The following is a 17777-nucleotide window of genomic DNA, read 5'->3' as shown; positions in this document are numbered from 1 at the left end:
CTATTACCAGAAAGCTACCTCCTCTTCACTTCAACTTCAACCCTCAAATTCAAGGCCATCTAGAACATCAAATTCAGAAGCAGTACTAAACTTTAAGTGATGGCTTTCTGGACCACTTCAATATTTCAAGCAATTTGTGCTCTTTAAATATCAGATCAAAATCTATCTATTTCTTCCCATTTTGTTTTTATCTCTATGTTTTTCAGATATTCAACAAAAGATCTAATCGGTAAATTGACAGCATTCCTCTGTATTTTTTCAAATTTCCTGATACCATTGAACCGTTTTCCCTATTATCTTACAACATGACTGGCCCACCTCTTTTTCCAATCATTCCTTTTCTTTTTAAGGTTTTTGCAAGGCATTGGAGTTAAGTGGCTTGCCCAAGTCCACACAGCTAGGTAATTATTAAATGTCTGAGGCTGGATTTGAACTCAGGTATTCCTGACTCCAGGGCCGGTGGTCTATCCACTGCACCACCTAGTTGGCCCCCCAATCATTCTTTCTTAATGATATCCCTTTTTCATCCCTTCTTGCTCAAAAAAGTCATATACTGATCTTTCAGTCACTTACAATTTTAACTCTATGGAGACTGATATTTCAAAATTTGTAACCAATCATCTAGGACTAAATGAATCAATTAGTATTTTTTAAAATGTGGATTTTCATGTCAGGGAACACAGCAGCATTATTAAAAAGAGTGTACAATTTCCCAAATACAATCTAGTCCTTAGTCTTTCTCCCATTTTAATGTTGGACCCAACTTACTGTCCCATCAACTATGTCCAATCTAGATTGCATGATATATTAATTCAATGAAAAAGTATAATCCTTCATGTTTAAGTTAAAAGGATAAGGTGCCATCCAGCGAGAAATTTGCACACACAGGTCAGAAACTTATTCTTATAGTAATAACATTTTCCTTAAACATTTAGTAGAACTTAGACTTCCTGGGACGGCTAGGTGGCGCAGTGAATAAAGCACTGGCCCTGAAGTCAGGAGTACCTGGGTTCAAATGCGGTCTCAGACACTTAAGCTGTGTGGTTTTGGGCAAGCCACTTAACCCCATTTGCCTTGAAAAAAAAAAAACCTAAAAAAAAGAACTTAGACTTTCAGTAATTAACGTTTTAGAATTTGTGAGAATGTGACTTTGCAAGGCTGAGTGCTTTAGAGGAGATTCACCTATTCAAGTTATAAAAGGTGCTAAACAGGTGCTTAGAACTCAGTTTAAGAAAAATTTAAGTCTAATATATAACATTAATCTATTTATTAAAACTTCACCTTCACTCCACTTAAACTTTGCTCAGTATAAAAGTATCTGAGAAGTGTTAAATATTTGGTTCTATTTATCTGTCTATGTTTTATCTTCACCATGAGGCTATGGACTTTTTGATCAGGATTCAGTTCTCACTTGATATTACCACAGTAATATATAGATGCTTAAAGAGCTTACTAATGGTAATATTTCCATGATGTAAATGACATTGTCCACTGAAAGTCTGTAGCCAAGGCAAAAGAATCTTGGTTTATCAAGTCAAGATTTAAGACCAAGCTTTGTTGAAATCCTTAGTTAGAGCCTACTTTAAAAATCTTCTGGGCACAAAGGGATTCCAGAAATGAACTAACCAGTCTTAGCCAAGCAATTTCAGTTTCCCAGCAACTTGCTTGTGGATTTAACTGGCCTCATTCATACACTCAACTACTGAATGTTAGTACTGGAAAGGAACTTTAGTTCCAACTTCCTCATTTAAAAAATTTGTAAACTGAGGTCTACTAACTTAAGTGATTTTTCCAAGGTCACATAGATAACTTAGTAGAGCCAAGATTCAAAATTTTGCTTTAATTCCCAGTCCTGTGTACTCTCTACTACGTGATAATGACTCAAAAAATAATTCTGCCAGCAAGCAAAGGATGAGAAGATTTTCAAGTTTTCCACATTTGCAGAGAATCACTGACATTTCCTAGACTGAAATCTCTGGGGCAGGAAAAAAGGATGAGAGTTGTATCCCAGAGAAAAAGAGAGGGCAAGATTTTCTTAAAAAGTCCATCAGAGGGGGAGGCTAGGCGGCGCAGTGGATAGAGCACCGGCCTTGGGAGTCAGGAGTACCTGGGTTCAAATCCAGTCTGAGACACTTAATAATTACCTAGCTGTGTGGTCTTGGGCAAGCCACTTAACCCCATTTGCCTTGCAAAAAACCTAAAAAAAAAAAAAAAAAGTCCATCAGGACATGACAAATCACAAGTAAAATTCCCAGAAGTTTTCATTAAATATATAATTAGATTTCTCAAAATAAGTTTAAAAATTTTGCAAGCATAAAGTTGGATAGTCAATGGAAGATTTTAAACTCCTTAAAAAGAAATGGATAATGTGGCAACAAGATAGTCTTCAATGGAAGCTCAAAACCAGAAAGAAACTGGTCTTGAATTCAAGACAACCTAGGTTCAGGACTGTCTCTTGAGTATAGTGGCTTTCTGATCATAGGCTTACCCTGATTCTCTCTTCTAAGAACCTTTATCTCCTCTTTCTACACTATTCTAACAAATAGCCAGATCACACAAGGACTCAGGACTTGTAGTATCAGGGAAGATATGAGTTCAATTCCTGTCTCAGCCACTTAATAATTGTGTGACTGTGAGTTACTTAACCCTGTTCAGCTTCAATTTTCTCATCTTTTAATATGAAGATAATGATAACAATAACAAAAATAGCACCTTCTTCCCTTTAAGAGCTATAAAAATATTGACTATTAACCTTCAGTGTCCAGACCAAATCATCCACAGTAACTTTAAGATTTATCTATCTTCTATGATGTTTTGGGTTTTTTTTAAGGGTTTTGCAAGGCAAATGGCGTTAAGTGGCCACTGCGCCACCTAGCCACCCCAAGATTTATCTTGACCTGCAGTGTCACCACAAATTCAATTTTTCTTTCCCAAGAAGGATCATAGATTCTATAACTAAAGAAATTACTACCTTTAAAAATTTTTTAATTTTCTAAGTGTCAAAATACTTCTGATTATATTTATTTCAAAGTTCAGATAATGTGGTTTGGGGGACTAAGGGAGAAAAAAAGTTTAATTATTAAACTTTGGTTGTCTGAAGATGCAAAGTATATATAAGATTCGATTCTAATGAAGACAGATTTCATTACAATAAAAATCTAACAATATGATCAGTACAAAAATGGTATTGATTACCTCTCATAAAGTGATAAGCTACCCATCACTTTTAACTGTTTAAGAAGAGATTGAATAATAAACTGTCGAAGTAGTGGACAGAGCACAAAACTTAAGGGCTACCTTCAAAATCCTACCTCAGAAATTTATTGTCTGTGCAAATTACTTAACCTCTGTGAGCTCTCAGCTGTAAAAAAAGGGTAATAATAACAGCATTTATCCAATGGGATTGCTGTGAGGACCCAGTAAGATAAAAGTTAAAGGCCTTTGCAAACCTTAAAGGATTATATAAATATGAACAACTATTATTAAGCTGCAGATATCCATGTAATAGGCTTGATTGAATGACCTAAGGTTCCTTTCCAATTCTAAGACTATGATGCTATTATTTTCATTGTCTCTATTTTAAAAGGTGTCAGTGAAAAATAAGAACATTCTAACTTATCCAGAAGTGATAAGCACCAAGGCCCATAAATATAGTTCCACTACTAATTTCCATCTCTCCTTCCTTCCCCCTCCCCATCTCCCCTTTTCCTCCCTTTTTCCCATTAATCATAAATGTCCATCCTGATTTAAAGTGAGTATTCAAGGCTCTAAACTATATTGAGTACAGACTTCACACTTAAACTACAGATCTTTGTCCTTTATTTTCTACTGCAAGTTGGATAGTCTCTAAAAAGCTTCCCTGGTTTACTTCAAATCTTAGCAAAAGTTCCCTCTTCTACAAGAAGCATTTCCCACTGCTCCTTAAATTTAGGGTCTTCCCTCCCATATATATCTGGTTTGTACATAGTCTTTTGCATAATCTCCTCCATTAGATTTTTCAGCTCCATAAGAACAGGGCCTGTTTTTTCCTTTTCTTTGCATCCTCAGCACCTAGCACAGTGCCTGGCACATAGTACTTGCTTAATGCTTGTTGACTTTAACTAATTAATGTTATCCTCTAGTGTGAATATGGAAGGATATTCAGAAAGCCAGTAAAGATGGGAGTATTGAAACAATGGATGCCCCAAATGCCCCAGTTCTCAGCCCCATGTGACTGGAGGCCTCTGCACCAAATAGTCTGTTTTGAATAGGGCATGAATTCTGTGCTATTCAACAGGAGACAACCTTCAAGGAGTAGGAAACCTCCCAAATAATCAGCACAATCCACAGCAAGTAATACCTCTACATGCAGCAATCCTTTTACTCTTGGGGAGGGGAAAGGGAGGGCAATCAAGAAACATTTTGTTAGAAGTAATGACTTTTGATTCTTTTACCACTACTCCTCCAAAATTCTTCAACCTTATTTTTTTTGTGAAGAGAGGGAGGATTCATTGGCCAGGTGGCCCAAAATAAGAGTGACTAGTAGGCTTTCCAAGAGTGTTAATAATCATGAGCATGACTGACAGTTTTTGCAAGGCAACGGGGCTAAGTGGCTTGCCCAAGGCCACACAGCTAGGTAATTATTAAGTGTCTGAGGCCAGATTTGAACTCAGGTACTCCTGACTCCAGGAACGGTGCTTTGTCCACTGCACCATCTAGCCGCTCTATGATGTTTTAAAGGTTAACAAAGTACATTCTTCAGAACCCTAAGATGTAGAGAAGTACTATGTAATATTATCCCTATTTTACAGTGAGGCTATTTCTCATAGCTAGATTGAACTTTCTCTTAAAATCTCCATATTCTTTCAAAGTTCTGCTCACGGGATAACACCTTATACCTAAAAAGCCCTTCCTGATCACCCTCTAGAAACTACCTATTTATTTTGTGTATACATTTTGTTTTCTTATAAAAAGTGTAAGTTCCTTGAGGTCAGGGACAGTTATTTTTCATTTTTTGTATCACCAACCCCCATCACACAGCAGGTGCTTAGCAAATGTTGACTAACTCATTCAAGACTATTTGAACTCAATTATTTATGCTTATTGGATACATTTCTATGGGACCTTTACTCAATTCCCCAATATTCCTGAAGTCTTCGGATTATCTGAGCCAAAGTCACATATACAAGCCATATTAATGAATAGCGAGCATTTTGTTTTCTCCTCAAAGGAGCAGTCAAAAGGTATTCACAGATGAATAAAATTTATTGTATCTCAATATGATCCAAGAAACATATTTTGATTTAATTTGATATAGTGAAAAGAAATAGGATCTGGCCCTCAATTCAATGAGGAACTCAACAAATATTTTAAAAATATAAATAAAATGTCTAATGAAATCTCTATACATTAATCTCCACTATCTGAATTATACAGTGATTGAAATATTATACAAAACACCAGTTAATACCGGGGAAGTCACCCTAACCAGATAAAACTGTCATCACAAAGTAGCTTTACTATCCCAGGAAACTCCTGTCATGTGCCATAGACTGTAACAAAATAAGGGGGTTCAATGTCTTCCAATTCACACAGCAATCTAGTCACAGAAATAACAAGATAGTTAGAAAACTGAGCTCAAGGACTACATTCTATCCTATGGTAGAAAAGTTTACAGTGCCTCCTTATAGAACTGTCACAGTGATGCTAACAATTAGGGACAAACATCAGCAAATAAAATGTAAAACTTTTAAAAGATGAACAAAATTAGATGTCAACAAATAATAGATGATTCTGTTTAAAATTATATTATCTTGGATTTTAAGTTAAATCTAAAACCTCCCCTTCCCTCAATTCCCAGATCTGTCTGCCTCAAGGTATATAGACTATCAGGTGGGCAGTGTAGCTCTCAGTCCTCACAGTGGGCCACTAGCATGTCTCCGGAAATGAAGGGTTTGTTGTTCCTGGCTCAGGCTCCTAAGTTCACTCACAAAGTTGAAACCTTATTCTCTGGCTCCAATGTGTCAGATGCAGGAAGGTGGGGCAGAAGCTCAGTTACAGCTAGTCCTCTGGGAACTCATGAAGAATGGAGGCCAGGGAAAGCCAAGCCGCTCCACATACCCTCAAAAGATACATGGGGCAAAATAGCAGCTCTGGTCCCAAAACAGCTTCTAAATTAAAGATGGTAACTGTCTCAACATCAATACATAAGTTACTCTAGAAAATCAATCTGCTGGGCAGCTAGGTGGCACAGTGGATAAAGCACCAGCCCTGGAGTCAGGAGTACCTGGGTTCAAATCCAGTCTCAGACACTTAATAATTACCTAGCTGTGTGGCTTTGGGAGCCACTTAACCCCATTTGCCTGGCAAAAAAACCTAAAAAAAAAAAAAAATCAATCTGCAAAAGATTGCCAGTTCCCTCATTTCAGGACATTTAAGAATCTAACCTGAAGAACAAGTAAAATTATAGTATTCTATAATTGGTCTGTTAGATTGACATTTTATTATGTTTTTCATATAATGATATGATAAATACAACAGAAGACTGAGGTACAGTACACCTCAAAATAGGTATAGATAGAATAGGTCTTTAAAAAGACTACCCCTGGCTGTGATGAAAGGAGAAATTAAGGGAAAAAGAGAAAGAAAAAAGAACCAAAAAAGAAGAAAAAGCGAACAGGAACCTTACTTACCTATTCTCTTCCACTTTACTTCAGCCAGAAATTGGGATGGTCATAGTCTTGATCTCACAATCACCAAGTATTCTACTTTTATGCTCAAGAACTCTGAAATCCTTTATCTGATCATAACCTATTATCATCTCTCTATGCCTCAGTCCTCCAAAACCTAGCGTTCATCCAAAACAATACTTCCAATTCCTCCCCCCCCCTCATTATTTGCCCAGTCATCACTGATCTCCATTCCCTTGAATGGACTCTCTGTCCCTTATGCCTAAAAATGTATTTTTCTCCTCACCTTTGTTTCTGAAAACCTAGGCGCCTTCAAAACTCAAATCAAGTGCCATCTTCTACATGAAGCCTTTTCTTAACACCCCAGCTGCTAATCTTTCCTTTCCCCAAATTACCATGTATTCATTTTGGATATATTTTATATATGCTTAATTATATTTGTGTCATCTCTTCCAATAGAATTTAAGTTCCTTAAGGGCAGGATTATTTCATTTTTGTCTTTGTATCACTAGCACCTCATACATAAAAGACAATTATTTGATCAATTATGTAGAGCAGAAGCTATGATCAGATTTGAGGGAAATGTTCAGTTTAATGCAAAAGAAGAAGGAGAGTTCATCAAAGCATATTGATATATCTCAGTTATTTCAGATTGGAAAATAATAAACTAAATCTCTGTATTTCCACAATAAGCCACATAAAAACCCATTTTAAAATAGACAACCATCTTCTTCGTAAATATGTCCTGTTCAAGAGTACCTACAACCTGTCTCTAGATTAACATATTTCAACCCATTATGTTTTAAATAATCCTGATGTCTAACCTAAATCCAGAGGCAATTTTAGCTCATTTCCTTGGAGAATACAAGTTCTACTTTCTCTTTTCAAAAAAGGTAGAAATCAACAAGCTTTGCTTAAGGGACTAAAAGCACTCTTGTTAGAGCAACTTAGTCAGATAACCTATCCAATAGTTACCTAAACAGAATCAAAAGCTATGGAATTCTAGCTACTGACTCATCTGAAGAAAAGGAAAGAAATGGGTTAGGAAGATAGTGCTATCCTTTGCTTTCATGGTTTCCTCTGTTACTATTTGACTAATGTTACAGAAACATTACCAAGTTTCCTCAGGATTTAGGATTGGCAATTTAACCCTTAAAAGCATTAAATCATTTGGTGTTAATTTAACTGGAAAGAGTCCATTAAGGTCTAACTATAAGGGATATAGAGATAAAAATGTCTGAGGAGATAACAGGTGAAAAAGACTAGAATAATGATGGGAATTAGAGAATTATTGTGGGGAGGGGACAGGAGTGGGAAGAAAAGGATCAGAATATTATTGGGAGAGTACTAGGAAACAGATCTTAGCAAGATAAAACACATTTACAAAAACCTGATGAATCTAGGCTAAGTAGAAATGTTTTTATGATAGGAATGGAAGGTGAAGAACAGAGAAAGGAGAGCAATTCTAAAGCACACCTGATTCTTTTGCAGCTCATTATCTACTAGGCCAAAGTGGGAAACTACTTGCTCCATGGAAGTCATTAAAACCTGATTATCAGTACCATGCAAACAACACAGAGAATAAACTGGAGGTGAAATAGAAGCCTGAAGAACTAACTGCCTCCCAATATAATCCACAGAAGATTTCCCTGCAAAAGCTAGTCCTTGCAGGCAGGGGCAAAACTTCCTTATGCATCTTTTTTCCAGGCTTAGCCAAAGCTGGGGAACTGCAACTTCGTGTGGCATTGTCTGATAGGTTGGATTTTTCCCGAGTAAGAGGTGGACAGCTTTACTCTGGAACTAGATTTATAGTCAATCTGGGTGTGTGTCTCATTTTTTTCCCTTTCCCTCCAAACTATCTCAGAAAATGTTTGGCTATTATGCTTTGATATGGAATGATGTACAGTACTTGCAAAGGACCTGGGAAAAAAATCTGTTTTAGTTATGGCTCAAGTCTCAGTATTTCTCCAGTAGCTGATATAATCAACCTAAGCTGGTTTGGCTTTTCTCAATAAGCCAAAGCAACAAGAGCCTTCTGAGTGTGAGAGCAAAAGGTTGCTCATCAGTATGACTCCCAATGGAGTGGCTAACATGGAATATGCTTCAGAGTCTGGAAACCAGGGAAAATACAACTGCTGCTTCCATATACATATATATATATACACATACACACATATATACACACATATATACATGCAGAGAGAAATCTGTATACATATCTATATCTAACTATATATACACTTACACAAATACACACACACACACACACACACACACACACACACATTCCTCTGGGGGAAGGGAATATCAGTAAATTGAACTGAAACTCTGGCTTACTACAGCTCTGCAGGCTAGCATCCCATCCCTTCCCACTCCCACCCCCCATTCCCACTCCCACCCCCACCCCCATCAAGATGAACTTAGAAGCCCTAGTATTTGACACTATTAAGAACACCTCTCCAGTCCTGCTGTTCTTGAACCAAAATCCAACCTGAATACCCAGCCCATCCGCTGGCAAAAAATGTCGGGAACTTTGCCAAGAAGAAAAAAAAATGCACACAGGCTTCCAAGTATGATTTAAGATTGAGAAGTTCAGAAGAGCAAATTCCCCACATCTCCCCAGCCTCCAGCTGTGCCCCCACCCCACCCCACCCCCCAACCATGGTAGCTGGCAAAATGGAACCTTGAGTTCAGGCTAAAAGCTCAGGTCCAAATCATTGGTCAAGAAGTCTGATTAACATTGTTCCCAAACAAGTATTCGAATGTAGATTTTATTCAGCCTAGTTCTAAACAGGAAGTTAACACACACCACATATATACCACAGTGTCATGAAGATGGATGCTGTTGTCAACTTTGAGTCACTCTCTCCTTACGGACTGGGTTTTCAGGAGAGGTCTGGAGCAGGGCAAAGGTCCTTCAACCTCACCTCCCTCCTTTGGAACTGGGTCACTGAACTCACAGGGGCAGCCTTCTGATACCTACTCTTCAGCACCTCTATCCAGGCAGTCAGTCAGTCAATAATTATATAAAGTACTTAAATGCCACACAGTGTTAAACTAGGGATAAAACAAAGGCTTTCTGTCCTCAAGAAACAACATTCTCACTGATGGTGTCAAGAGTAGTATCATTGCTACTAGACTATAAGTGCGGATGGACACACACCTATGCCCCATTCATCAGGTATGAAGAGGCCCCTTTGGGTTAATGCAACTGACAACATTGTCTGCCCACACTGAAAAGTCCAAGATGAGCTACCTAAAGTTTAGTACAGTCCTAGCCCAAAGTAATGGGCTTAAAAAATGTTTATGGACTGATACCCTAAACTAATCCTTGGGCAGCATATATAGTAGCCTGGGTTCACACAACAGAAAAAAATATCATTTTAAGTGTAATTTGGGGGGCACACCTTCAGAAGCAGCTTCTTTTTCATCCCTGAGATGACTGAAGTACTAGTTTAAAGCAATGATCTCCCTTAGTAATCGAAATCAATGTCAAACCTTAGAAAAAGTTCTGGATTCATAGCGTCAAGAAGAACAGTAAAGTTGAGCTCAAACTTCTAAGCAGGTTAGCTACAACCCCCCTTACACAAATACTATTTCTGTCAAAACTGAGTCAGAGATAATTTGCAATTAGATACTATCAAAAAAGTAATCAGCACCCCCACTCCCCTAGAACACTAGTGTACTGAGGTTACAACTTTTTCCAACAACTATAGATCCCTCCTGTACATTTCCCCCTCAGTGTACTAGTCTTCTCCTCTGCTTCAGGTTGTTCTACAACCAGTCAGAATCCCTCAAGGAAAAAGAAGAAAGAAAAAGATCCTCTACTGGAAGACAGAAAATGTTCAGGAGGTTGTCTGGTTCCCCAGAGATGACAGCAGAGGAAAAGGCGGATGGCTCAGCTAGCCTCCACATGCCACCCACCATCAACGCCTCCATCCTCACCTCGGTGCCAGTCCTAAGAGCTGACATCTTGTGGTTGGAGAGAAGTTGGTATCTGAGGGAGATCAAAAGGCTACAGCACCTCCAGGGAAAAGGAGGGCTGCCCCACGGTAAGACAGCACAAGGAACCTATACTCATCCAAGGGTGCACAATTACATGATATATGTGTGTGTTTCATTAAGAACGGGGAAAGAAAAAAGTACCACGAGGATCCAGGTTGCTTTAGGAGGGAAGGGGGGGAAAATGGGGGGGGGGTCGCAAGAAATGGGAAGGGTGGGGACCCCCTGTGCCTGGGCCTGGGTGGCCGTGCAGGAAGGTGGCCCGGCTGGCACAGAAGAAACAGATGATCTCCCGGCTTCGGAGTGGGGGTGGGGGTGACACAGATGAAGAAAGGGGTCCCAGAGGCCTCTCGGAATCGCTAAAAGCGAAGATAAGCCATTGGCCGTGACCCCCACCCTCCAAGGAGCCTCGCCGGCTCCATCCCCCCGGCGCACCGAGAGGAGGGGCGCCCCCCTGCCCCCAGGGAAAGACTGGGGTTAGGTAGGCTTTTTGAAAATGGGGCTGCGCGAGGCAGGAAAGGGGGAAGAGGGCGGCGGGCGTGAGGCGCCGAGGGAAGCAGGGGAGGGGGAGGGAGAGACGGGGCGCGAGGTTGGGGGGAGGGGGAGTAAGAGGAGAAGGAATGAGGGGGCGCGAGCCCGGGGACGCGCGGGAATGAAGTGAAAGACGGGGGCGCGCGGGGAGGGGGTGGGGCGAGGAAGCGCGGGGAAGCGGGGGTGCGAGGCCAGGAGGCTGGGGGAGCCGGGGAGAGGTGAGTGGGAGAAAGGGGGCGCGAGGCGGGGGCGCGCGGTCGGGCGTCGGCTCGAGGCCGCCTCCCCTCCCCCAGCGCATCCACCTATCCCTCACCCCTCCCCCTCCTCCGCTTGCCTCCCTCCCTTCCTCCCTCCCCTCCCTCTTCACCGCCCCCGGGCGGGCTGGCCTAGGCCGCGGCTCCTTACCTGGCGGTGGCGGCGGAACTCCCGGCTCGGTCCGTCTCTTCGAGCGGCAACGGAGGCGGCGAAAAAGGAAAAGGCGGCGGCAGTATGGACTCCAGGCCCCCGCGTTCGAGGCCGGGGAGAGGGGAAGGGGAGAAGAGAGGGCGGGCCGGGCCGAGCCGGGCCGGGGCGGGCTGGCGGGCGGAGCAGACACTGCGGTACAGACAGGGACAGCGGCGGCGGCACCGGCGGCGGCGGCGGCGGCACCACACAAACAAGGACGCTGATTGGGCAGCTGCCAAGCGCTTCGACCCCGCCTCCTCCACACGCCACGACGCCCATTGGTCCACCTGCACCCAATGTCCTGCCCTCCTCTTCTCGAGCATACCAATGGACGGTAGGATCCCCGACCCCGATCCCTCCCTCGGCCAGTAAGTGGCTAACTTGATAGTGATTGATGCACATCTTGTCTAATAAGAAGTGGAAAAGGGGGATGGTCTAGCGGGGGCGCGTTAATGGGTACCTCAGCCAGCCCCAGACACATCCGGGTCTTCTGCTGCCTATTAAGTGTCGGGGGTCAAAAAATCGCTTCAGGCTGCAACTTTCCCTCAGAGACTTTTTGGTCCCCAGGCAGCCGCCGTACGCTGGTTTCCCCCAAAACCGGGGTCCCCTTTGCCCCCTCTTTCGTTCTTCCCACCGTAAGGATCGAGGCCGGAGGAAGTTCCCGGAGCCCCGGGGGAGCCGGGAGTTGCTTCGACGCGGGGGGCCCTCGCGACGCCGGCCGGGCGCTCCCCGACGGAGCTTCCTTTAGGCCCCGGAGCAGGCCCTTTCCCCACCGGGGCGTGGCCAGCTCCCCCTCCCGCCGCGGCCGCCTGGCTATTCTTGTGTTCGGCCAGGCCGCTGCCCCCCCGCTGCGCCCTTTGTGGGCCGGGCGAGGGAGACTCGGGAGGAAGCGGCCCCTCGCCCGGCGGGGCTCCCCACCGGCGGGCCTTCTCCCCCCAGTGCGGAGGAGCAGGCCGGGCCCCGGCCTGGGGGGAGCCCGGGATGAGAGGGAAGGCACGCAGGCCCTACCCCGGGAAAGCCCTGATGTAATGAGCATCCATGACTGGCCTCCGGTGCTGGGGATGCAGAGGGGAGGCAGCTTTAAATGCCGGAACTGGGTAGGAAATGGAGCCGAAGTGGATCACGAGCAAATCTAAATGGAACAAGCCAAAACGCAACTTGGATTTGTGTCTAGTGAAGTGGAGTTCAAGGCCGGCAGAGACCCCGACCGTCGGTTACGTGATAGACACCTACTGTATACAAGCCAGGGGACGCAAAGACTAAATAAAAAAAAAAAACAGGCCCTACCTTCAAGAAGCGAACCGGTCAGCTAAAGCTTCTTTTTAAGATGAGAAAGCATGCTCAGAGAGATTCATTTGTTGGGAGACCACATGGGTAGTAAGTGGCAAAGACAGGATCCAGATTCAAATGTGGCTCTCACGACATCCAACACCCTTTTCATTTTGCCACGCTTGAGTTTTATTGTGGTTGGTATCTTTTCCAGATTGAAACCCACCCATACCTACACATTTTATGCAATTCTTCCATGTTGTCGTCATTGCTTAGTAATTCACTCCGGTCACTCTTCATACCTGTGGACCATATAGTCCGTGGGGTTTTCCTGGCAAAGATACAAGAGTGGTTTGCCATCTCCTTCTCCGGCTCATTTTTACAGATGAGAAGAAAGAGGCAAAAAAAGTGACTCACTCAGCTATTAAGTATCCAAGATCAAATTTGAACCCAGATCTTTCTGATTTCAGGCCCTGGCAACTCTCTCTTACTGAGCCACCTAGCTCCACTCCATAAAGGAACTAAATGGTGCTGGAAGCCTTCCTCTAAGTTTTTTTAATACTTCATGAATATCTGTACAACTAGAATACAGATAGAATGTGGAAAGGGAATCTCTATTCCTACCCCAGGGGCTACCTAAAACAGATAACCCTGCCAAGAGTTCCTGTCTTTTCCTCAAAGCACTCTTATTCAAAATCTATCCCAAAAGTAGTCTCATTCATTCCTAACTTCCAATAGTATTGTTCCAATTTTAACATTTGCTCCTGATTCCATTAAATTCCTTCTTATATAGTCAATCCCCCCTCTTAGCTATTCTTTTTCCTCTCAGATAAATGTAGATGAGTCCTCTGCTGCAGCTAGGTGTTACAGTGGATAGAGTGCTGGGTCTAGAGTCAGGAAAACTCATCTTGCAGAGTCTGAATCTGGCCTCAAATACTAAATAGCTGGGTGATCCTGGGCAAGTCACCTAACCCCATTTGCCTGTTTCCTCATCTATAAAATGAGCTGGAGAAGGAAATAGCAAACCATTCCAGTATTTCTGCCAAGAAAAACCCCAAATGGGATCACAAAGAGTTGTACATGACTGAACAATTACAACTTCTGCTTTAAGTAAGGGAAACCTAATTATATCAGAACATGATAAAAAAAAACAAATTATGATGAAAAGTGCTGTCAGTGAAGACCTTTATATCAGTAGGTCTATAGCTCAATAGCAAATCTGTTCTGCAGGAAAGGATATAAGAAAGCAAGTGACTAATGAGAAGGTAATGCTGAATATCCTACATGCTACTCAAGCTTATCAAAGTTGAGAGAACCTACTTCAAAGTTAAGCTACTTCAACTAGTACCTGAACTAGTAGTACCTGATGTCTATGACATTCCTGACAAATAGCTATCCTGCACCTTCCTTGAAATGCAAAGATGAACCTTGGAGATGGAACACACTACCTCCTGAAGCAGAACATTTCATTTTGAGAAAGTTATAATTATGAACAAGTGTTTCCTTGTATCAAACCTCTCTTTAGCTCCCCCTCATTGCTTCTAGTAAAATCTTCTCAAGAAGAGCAGAACAATTCTAATCCTATCCACCAGAGAGCACTTCAGAAATATCATAGGTTCCTTTGCCCCAAAAGTCTCAGTCAAACATTGTTTACTGGGGTGGCTAGGTGGCACAATGGATAGAGCACCAGCCCTGAAGTCAGGAGTACCTGAGTTCAAATCCGGCCTCAGACACTTAATAATGACCTAGCTGTGTGGCCTTGGGCAAGTCACTTAACCTCACTGCCTTGCAAAAAAAACAACTAAAAAAAATGAAATAGACTCAAACATTGTTTACTATGCTTCAGGTGCTATGCAAAGGGATACAAAGAAAAGCAAAAAATAATCCCTGGTATCTTGGTGTTCACAATCTAATGAGATGTCACATATATTCCATACATAGTAATTAGGAAATAATCAACAGACTAAGGTAGGTAGGTGGCATAGTGAATAGATTATATGGCCTTAAGTCAGGAAAGTTTCTTTCTGAGTTCAAATCTGGCCTCAGACACTTACTGTGAGAGCCTGGGCAAGTCACTAAACGCTGTTTGCCTCAGTTTCTTCATTTGTAAAATGAATTGGAGAAGGAAATGGCAAACCATTTCAATATCTCTTGTCAAGAAAACTCCAAATAGGCTCATGAAGAGTTGGACACACACCTGAACATCCACAATAATCAACCAAGGGAAGTTTCCTTTAGATTACAAACTCCTTAAGGATAGGGATTATTTTTTATCTCCTTTTGCTGTCCCTGCCTTTGGTACAACCAGCCAGACACCTACTTGTTTTTTGTCTTCTCTTGAAGACCATGTCATCCAGGAGGTGATTGTACATAGTAAAAATTGATGGGCAGCAAGGTGGCATGGTGGATAAAGCACCAGTCCTAGAGTCAAGAGTTCAAATTTGGCTTCAGACACTTGACAGTTACCAGTTATGTGATATTGGGCAAGTCACTCCACCCCAGCTGCCTCACCTAAAATAAATAAATAGATGTTGATTGATTGTGGGAGGGTAGTAAAATTAAGAGGAATTGAAACTAGTTTGTTATTGAAGGCAAGATTTTTACCCTGGGAGGTAGATGTAGGGAGGGAAAACCTCTTTGGAAAAGGGGAAAAGTCAGAGAAAATTCCTGGAGTCAGAAGATGGGGATATGGAAGGAGAGAATTTAGAACTCAAAATTTTTAAAAAATGTTAAAATTTTTTTACATGTGAGAAATATATAAAGAGATAAAAATATTTTTTAAATGAAAGAAGAAAAAGAATGGGGAAATGGAGTATGTTCTTCCAAGAACAGCAAAGAAAGTGCAGTAGATCAAAAATGATTGGGAGATGCAAAAAAAAAAAAACCTAAAAAAATGATTGGAAGGGGGGGGGGGACACAGCTAGGTGGCACAGTGGATAGAGTACTGGCCCTGGAGGCAGGAGGACTTGAGTTCAAATTTGGCCTCAGACACTTAATCATTACCTAGCTGTGTGACCTTGGATAAGTCACTTAACTCCATTGCCCTGCAAAAAAAAAATGATTGGGGGACTGTAGAGGGAACCAGTAAAGTGTAAAGAGAATGAAAAGGTCATGAAGGTACCCAGTATCATGATAAGTTTTGAATACAATAGAGGATTCATAATTGATCCTGGAAGTGACTTTTATTAGAGGAAATGAGGTGTGTGACATGGTGGGACCTGTGCTTTAGGAAAATCACTTTAGTGATTTAAATGGATACATTGCAGTGGAGAGGCAAGGGAGATGAGGGCCTGCACCTCGGTAGTGATGGTATCAGGGGGGAAAAAGCATATTTGAGGGGCAGCTAGGTGGCGCAGTGGATAGAGCACCAATCCTGTGTCAGACATTTAATAATTGCCTAGTTTTGTGGCCTTGGGCAAGGCTCTTTGCCCTCCTCTGCATGCTCTCAAGGTTATCAAAGTCCTTTCAGAATGTGGTGCCAGTCAGACCAGAATTATCACTTCTCTTCTTACTTGATATTGTCATTCTTTTTTTTTTTTTGCAAGGCAATGGGGTTAAGTGGATATCTTCATTCTTTTTTTCTTTTTGCAAGGCAATGGGGTTAAGTGGATATTGTCATTCTTAATTCAACCTTGATTGCATTATCAGCTACCAGGTTATTAAGTCCCCCTCCCATCTTCTTCAAATGAATTTCACAGATGGGAAAGACATGAGTTTATAAAAGACTGAATTCAAAAGTATGATTTAGCCACCAGTAAATACAAATTCTGGCTTAGTCTTCACTGATGGGAATTTTATCTTCCAGGTGATACAGTAGATAGATAGAGTAGTAGATAGAGTAATGATCCTGGAGTCAGGAAGACTCATCTTCCTGTGTTCAAATGTAACCTCAGACATTTACTAGCTGTTATGTTCCTGGGTGAGTCACTTAACACTTTTTGCCTCAGTTTTTTGCCTGTAAAATGAGGCAGAGAAACAAATGGCAAACTACTCCGGTATCTTTGCCAAGAAAATCCCAAATGAGGTCATGAAGAGTCAAACACGACTAAAAATGATTGAACATCACCACCACTAGCAAGTCTTAGTTCAGATGTAGACTGCTCAGGTTACAACATATTTAGAATAATGTAGTCAAGTTATAGGCATCATGGGGCGGCTAGGTGGCGCAGTGGATAAAGCACCGGCCCTGGAGTCAGGAGTACCTGGGTTCAAATCTGATCTCAGACACTTAACAATTACCTAGCTGTGTGGCCTTGGGCAAGCCACTTAAGCCCATTTGCCTTGCAAAAACCGAAAAAAGAATAAAAAAAGTTATAGGCATCACATTTTAGGAAGAACATTGATAAATTGAAGAACATCCAAAGCAGGTGAAGGTCTGAAGATTATGACCCATGAGAATCAATCCCCACGTGTTAATTTATTAAATTCCAGAAAGCTTCCATTCTAATAATGCAGTAAACATGCAAACAAAACATATGCAAGGTAAATGGAAGGGAAACTAGGAAGGAAGACAGTAGTGATGTAAAGGATCAGGAAAGGCCTCTTCCAGGATGTGGGCTTTGAGTTGTCATGAAGGAAGCCAGGAAGTAGAAGAGCATCAGAGCATAGGGGGATAGACAGTGTGCTAATGTGAGAAGGACAGAGAGGATGGTAGAATGAGACTAGAAAGATAAATTGGGATGAAGTTGTAAAAGACTTTAAATGCCAAACACAAAAAAGGCAGATCATTTCCTAGAGGCAATAAGGAGCCAGGGTATTGAGTAAAGAATGATGTGATCAAATGTATACTTGAGGAAAAATCACTACAGGGCAGGCATATGGAGTATATGCTGGAATAAAGAGACTCAAGACAGGGAGCCCAGT

The 17777-nt window shown here is 41.9% G+C and overlaps 1 protein-coding gene across 3 annotated transcripts in view; it reads right to left on the bottom strand.

Annotated features, from left to right (window-relative positions):
• Window positions 1-11861, bottom strand: part of GATAD2B (GATA zinc finger domain containing 2B) — a 110940-nt gene extending 99079 nt beyond the window's left edge. For 2 of the 3 annotated variants that reach the window (XM_074223451.1, XM_074223452.1), the window contains exon 1: window positions 11607-11861. The gene's annotated coding sequence lies outside the window, so the exon portion shown is untranslated. The remainder of the gene's footprint in view (window positions 1-11606) is intronic. The other variant, XM_074223453.1, reaches the window with a different exon arrangement.
• Between the last annotated feature and the right edge of the window lie 5916 nt (window positions 11862-17777).

Source organism: Macrotis lagotis, chromosome 2 (assembly GCF_037893015.1).
Source record: "Macrotis lagotis isolate mMagLag1 chromosome 2, bilby.v1.9.chrom.fasta, whole genome shotgun sequence".
In the NCBI taxonomy this organism is placed as follows: Eukaryota; Metazoa; Chordata; class Mammalia; order Peramelemorphia; family Peramelidae; genus Macrotis; species Macrotis lagotis.
Note: the sequence above shows the minus strand (reverse complement) of the source record. Positions and strands in the feature narration are given on the sequence as shown.